Below are 6,092 nucleotides of genomic sequence, written 5' to 3' on the forward strand. Positions count from 1 at the left end.
CAAACTTTGAACAATAACCTATTTCTAAACTTTTGTGCCCTGTTTGTATATTGCTAATTTTACAAGTTGTAATCTTTAAATACTGTTTATTGTACATAATGTAATCCTGTTAGGGGAGGTTTTATTGTGTTCCAGTTGTGTATCAGTCAGTTGTATATACTGTGAACAGCATTACCTTGCTAAACACGCCACACTCAAGACAGATTTGAAAGTGCTATGTAACACTTATTGTACCGCTCTTCTGGAAACATTTATGCCACAATAAATTGCATTCAAAGTGTCTTATTTGTCATAATTTTATAAAGTGATCAAACCTTAAAACATAGAAGCTACAGAGCCTTCTAGGAGCACTTCTGTTTTCACCCAATGAGAAACCTTCCTGCTGTCCTGGATGTGTGACAATACCTTTTTATACTAAGAACATAAAGTACCTTTATCAAGTTTGGGTTGAAGAGAACATTTTTGACAAGAGTTCTGCTCTTTCTTTTGTCTAAAATTAAGCTATCTTATAATTCATGCCAAACCATAGCTCATAATCAATGGTACAAGTGAGGCCTCTGAGGTCCTATAGATATCCAATCCACCAACAGCCAGTTGAAGTGATAACATTGATTGAAACACTAAGTTTAAAAGGGCGCTGAGAGAGCTCTTTGGACAGACAGACAGAACAATGCCATGATGTTGTGGAGCACTTGCTATAGGGCCTGTAGTCATTAATCACATGCACCATAGACTAGATACAGACTTGCTGAGGAAGCTCTTAGGACTGTTGACAATGGTATAGAGGATCAATATGGTTGATGATCCCAGATGATATTACACACCGGTGACATCAACCAACGCGACAGGATACAATTAGGAGCTTCAATCCAACTCATACAGGCCTGCTTTTCACTCTGCGTGAGTTTCTCATGATAGCTACATAATGTATTGTCCTCTTGTACAGTGGTATTTGAAAACCATTGCAGCAGAAGGCTATGTGCACATTTTTAAACCAAAATAGTTTCAACCCAGTTCTACAGTGTTTTTGATCTGTGCTTTCTAGAAGGAATACATTTTCAGGCACTCTTTGTTTAAAGGCGCAGTGCAGTCAAAAACGAGATTTTCTTGTGTTTTATATATACAGTACTAGTCAAAAGTTTGGACACACCTACTCATTCAAGGGTTTTTCTATATTTTGACTATTTTCTACATTGTAGAATAACAGTGACGACATCAAAACTATGAAATAACACATATGAAATCATATAGTAACCAAAAAAGTGTTAAGAAAATAAAAACAGATTTTATATTTGAGATTCTTCAAGGTAGCCACCGTTTGCCTTGATGACAGCTTTGCACACTCTTGGCATTCTCTCAACCAGCTTCATGAGGTAGTCACCTGGAATGCATTTCAATTAACAGGTGTGCCTTGTTAAAAGTTCATTTGTGGAATTTCTTTCCTTCTTAATGCGTTTGAGCCAATCAGTTGTGTTGTGACAAGGTAGGGGTGGTATACAGAAGATAGCCCTATTTGGTAAAATAACAAGTCCATATCATGGCAAGAACAGCTCAAATAAGCAAAGAGAAACAACAGTCCATCATTACTTTAAGACATGAAGGTCAGTCAATGAGGAAAATATCAAGAACTTTGAAAGTTTCTTCAAGTGCAGTCGCAAAAAACATCAAGCACTATGATGAAACTGTCTCTCATGAGGACCACCACAGGAAAGGAAGACCCAGAGTTACCTCTGCTGCAGAGGATAATTCATTAGAGTTACCAGCCTCAGAAATTGCAGCCCAAATAAACGCTTCACAGAGTTCAAGTAACAGACACATCTCAACATCAACTGTTCAGAGGAGACTGCGTGAATCAGGCCATCATGGTTAAATTGCTGCAAAGAAACCACTACTAAAGGACACCAATAAAAAGAGGAGACTTGCTTGGGCCAAGAAACACGAGCAATGGACATTAGACCGGTGGAAATCTGTCCTTTGGTCTGATGAGTCCAAATTTTAGATTTTTGGTTCCAACCGCCGTGTCTTTGTGGGATGCAGAGTAGGTGAACGGATGATCGCCGCATTTGTGTGATGGTGCTTTGCTAGTGACACTGTCTGTGATTTATTTACAATTCAAGGCACACTTAACCAGCATGGCTACCACAGCATTTTGCTGTGATACATTTGCACTTTTACATTTTTTTAATTGAACCTTTATTTAACTAGGCAAGATAGCTAAGAATACATTCTTATTTACAATGACGGCCTACACCAGCCAAACCCGGACAACGCTTGGCCAATTGTGCACCGCCCTAGGGGACTCCCAATCACAGCCAGTGGTGATACAGCCTGGACTCGATCCAGGGTGTCTGTAGTGACGCCTCAAGCACTGAGATGCAGTGTCTTTGACCACTGTGCCACTCGGGAGCAGCGGGAATGTCATTTGTTTTTCAACAGGACAATGACCCAACACACCTGCAGGCTGATGGAGTGATGGAGTGCTGTATCAGATGACCTGGCCTCCACAATCACCCAACCTCAACCCAATTGAGATGGTTTGGGATGAGTTAAACCGCAGAGTGAAGGAAAAGCAGCCAACAACTGCTCATCATATGTTGGAACTCCTTCAAGACTGTTGGAAAACCATTCCAAGTGAAGCTGGTTAAGAGAATGCAAAGAGTGTGCAAACCTGTCATCAAGGCAAAGGGTGGCTACTTTGAAGAATCTAAAATATGTGTTTATTTGTTTAACACTTTTTTGGTTACTACATGATTCCGTATGTGTTATTTCATAGTTTTTATGTCTTCACTATTATTATACAATGTGGTAAATAGTAAAAATAAAGAAAAAACCCTTGAATGAGTAGGTGTGTCCAAACTTTTGAGTGGTATTGTATATAGTATGTCCACACTATGAGGTTGGAATAATATTGTGAAATTGTGAAAATTATGATAATGCCCTTTTAGAGTAAGAGCTGTTTGATAAGGGGGTTGGTAGTAGGGTAGTGGGCATTAGATGGTAGTGCGAACGGCCCAGTGCATCACTGGGGCCAAGCTTCCTGCCATCCAGGACCTCTATATTAGGCGGTGTCAGAGGAAGGCCCTAAAAATTGTCAAAGACTCCAGCTACCCTAGTCATAGACTGTTCTCCCTGCTACCACACGGCAATCGGTACCAGAGCGCCAAGTCTAGGTCCAAGAGGCTTCTAAACAGCTTCTACCCCTAAGCCACAAGACTCCTGAACATCTAGTCAAATGGCTACCCAGACTATTCGCATTGCCCCCCCCCCCCCCAATCCCCCTCTCCTCTCCACACCACTGCCACTCTCTGTTGTCATCTATGCATAGTCACTTTAATTAACTCTACCTACATGTACATACTACCTCAACTAACCGGTGCCGCCACACATTGACTCTGTACCGGCAAGCCCCCTGTATATATTGTTATTTTTTACTGCTGCTCTTTAATTACTTCTTACTTTTATCTCTTATTCTTATCTGTATTTTTTTAAACTGCACTGTGGGTTAAGGGCTTGTAAGTACGCATTTCACTGTAAGGTCTACACCTGTTGTATTCGGTGCATGTGACTAATACATTTTTGATATGATTTGATTTGAAAAGACTGGCTGTAATTTCAGCCTGTAATGAATGTTCAGTTGAGTTTTGGCCTTGCATGGTGACACCACCAAATTAGTTAACACGCCAATAAAAAAGAGAATTCCAAACCTCTCTGCCAATAACAGCAAATGTTCTGTTTTCCTCTCCTCACTCAGACCACTCCCAGACAGTCCTAGCAAAAGCTAAGAAGCTTAATTTAAAAAAAAAAATCAATTTGAATTGAAAACAATCACAGTCCAAATGTGAGATGTTTGTTCTGAAAGGAGCTGTCAATCCATCAGATTGTAACATCTCTGAAAAAGATACTGTAACCTACCTCGGTGTAAAGATCACCAAAAATCTTAAGGTTGTGAATGATCTTAATTTGAACCCTGTAACTGAATCTGTCAAAAAAAAAAAGTATCCTCATCCTTAGGGAGGGATTTAAGTCTTCAAGGAAGGGTGCTTTTATCCAAAGCTGAGGGGCTATCTCGTGCATCCTATCTTTTTTCATCTATTGACATTTCCAAATCCACTTGCTGTACCTTAGATAGGCTATTGTACAACTTCACATGGAAAAACAAGCCACATAAGATAAAAAGAGAGGTTATCACCAACAGGGTTTGTGATGGCGGTCTAAATGTCTTAGACTTCACTCTCTTCAATCAGATATCAAAGGTCAACTGGGTTAAAAGGTACTTAAAAAATCTTCATAGTTTCTGGAATATTATACCTCATTTTGTTTTTCAGAAGCTCGGAGGGCTTACATTTTTTACTACAATGTCCCTATATTGAGGGTAAACTTCCTGTGAAATTGTTGGCTTTTCACAAGCAGGCTTTAATGTCCTGGGCTTTGCTATATAAACACAAATTTTCACCTCATAAATGTTTTATATGGACTAATGGGTTGATATTACATGGAACAAGATGTTATTTTACCGTAACTGGTACTCGAAAAACATTGGCCTTGTCAGCCAATTAGTTAGTATTAGTGGGAATCTATTTACGCGGAGAGAATTTATGGAAAGATACAACTTTGAGGTTTCAAGCAAGGAATATAAGACACTGTTATAAAAGCTATATCTAGTGGGATAAAATCTTTACTTCAGAGTAATGCGTACTTTGGAATATCTCCTATTGTAAGCGATATCCAGGTGAATGGCATAGGTTTACTAGATAAGAAATTCAACAAACGTTTATTAAGGAATATTTTCTACAGGAAGTCTATTCCCTCTGCGATATTTTGTTGGGCTTCATCGTTTGATGTAAACTGCCGCCGTGCATGGCTCACTCCACACACATTTATGGTGACCAATAAAGTAAAGGAGATCTCCTTTCAGATTATCCATAGATTATATCCGTGTAATAGATTTATTTCTAAATATATACTTGAATGCAATTTTTGTGAACTAGAAACTGAATCTGTTAAACGCTTATTCTGTCATTGTTTACATAATGAAGTGTTCCGGGCTGATGCAAAACTATATCTTGGCAACAAACTGCATACGAACATTGAAATATCTAACTTTGACATATTATTTTACTACACTGATTCCACAATTGAACGTGAGTATGTCATAAATCTCCTTATGTTATTAATAAAATGTTTCATACACAAATCAAAATTTATGAAGAAAAGGGCCCTTTTCTTAATTTTTTTAATCTGAGAAAACTATTTAGAGTCATTGAAACGTATACAGAACAAAATGTCTAAAACATCTATTCCCTACGTGTCTGTATTTTAATTGATATAATGTGGATTTGTATTATTATTATTTTTCTTTCTCTTCCTTTTTTATTTGTGGAATTCCTCTGGCTGTTCTGTTTTTTGGGTTTTGTAAGTATAATTTAGGTACAGTCCTGTCCGTGGTTTTTGGCCAATAAAATGTACGATTAACCAAGAGGTTGTCTTTCTATGGGTGGATGATTGACATGTACATAGAGCAATGAAAGAAGGACACTCTTGATTTTTAAAGACCAATAGGGATGAAGATGTATGTACTGAATGTAGTTATTGTTCAGAAATAATTTAGACTGACACGTGTTTCAACCAATTGCCATCGAAACATTCCCCTTTGTTTTGAGTAATTTAGGGTTCTGTAAGTGGGTGGGTCAACTCTGCGTGCCAGATGTGCGTTCAGTTCGCTTGAACGTTTGCTACGTTACGGAACGGTTTGTACTTAACGAATCGTTTCCCCAAAACGTTCGTGTACGTTCTTGAACAGACTTTGAGGATCGTTTGCTCACGTTTGGTGGGTGTGGCGAGGTGTGGCTTGAAGCAATGAGTGACGAATTTGAGAATTAAAAGGGCAGTGGCCATGCTGACAGCGTTCCCCAACCCAACCCTCCCCGTCAACTGGTCGTTCAGTACGATCGTCACTAGTTACCACTCCCAGAAAGTCAGAAACCCCTCCTATTTCGACAATTTATCTTCTTATAATGTGATTTTAAACTGAACTCTAACCTTAACTTCACGGCTAACCTTATACCTAATCATAAATTAAGACTTAAAAGCAA

The sequence above is a fragment of the Salvelinus alpinus genome, chromosome 14, assembly GCF_045679555.1.
Source record: "Salvelinus alpinus chromosome 14, SLU_Salpinus.1, whole genome shotgun sequence".
In the NCBI taxonomy this organism is placed as follows: Eukaryota; Metazoa; Chordata; class Actinopteri; order Salmoniformes; family Salmonidae; genus Salvelinus; species Salvelinus alpinus.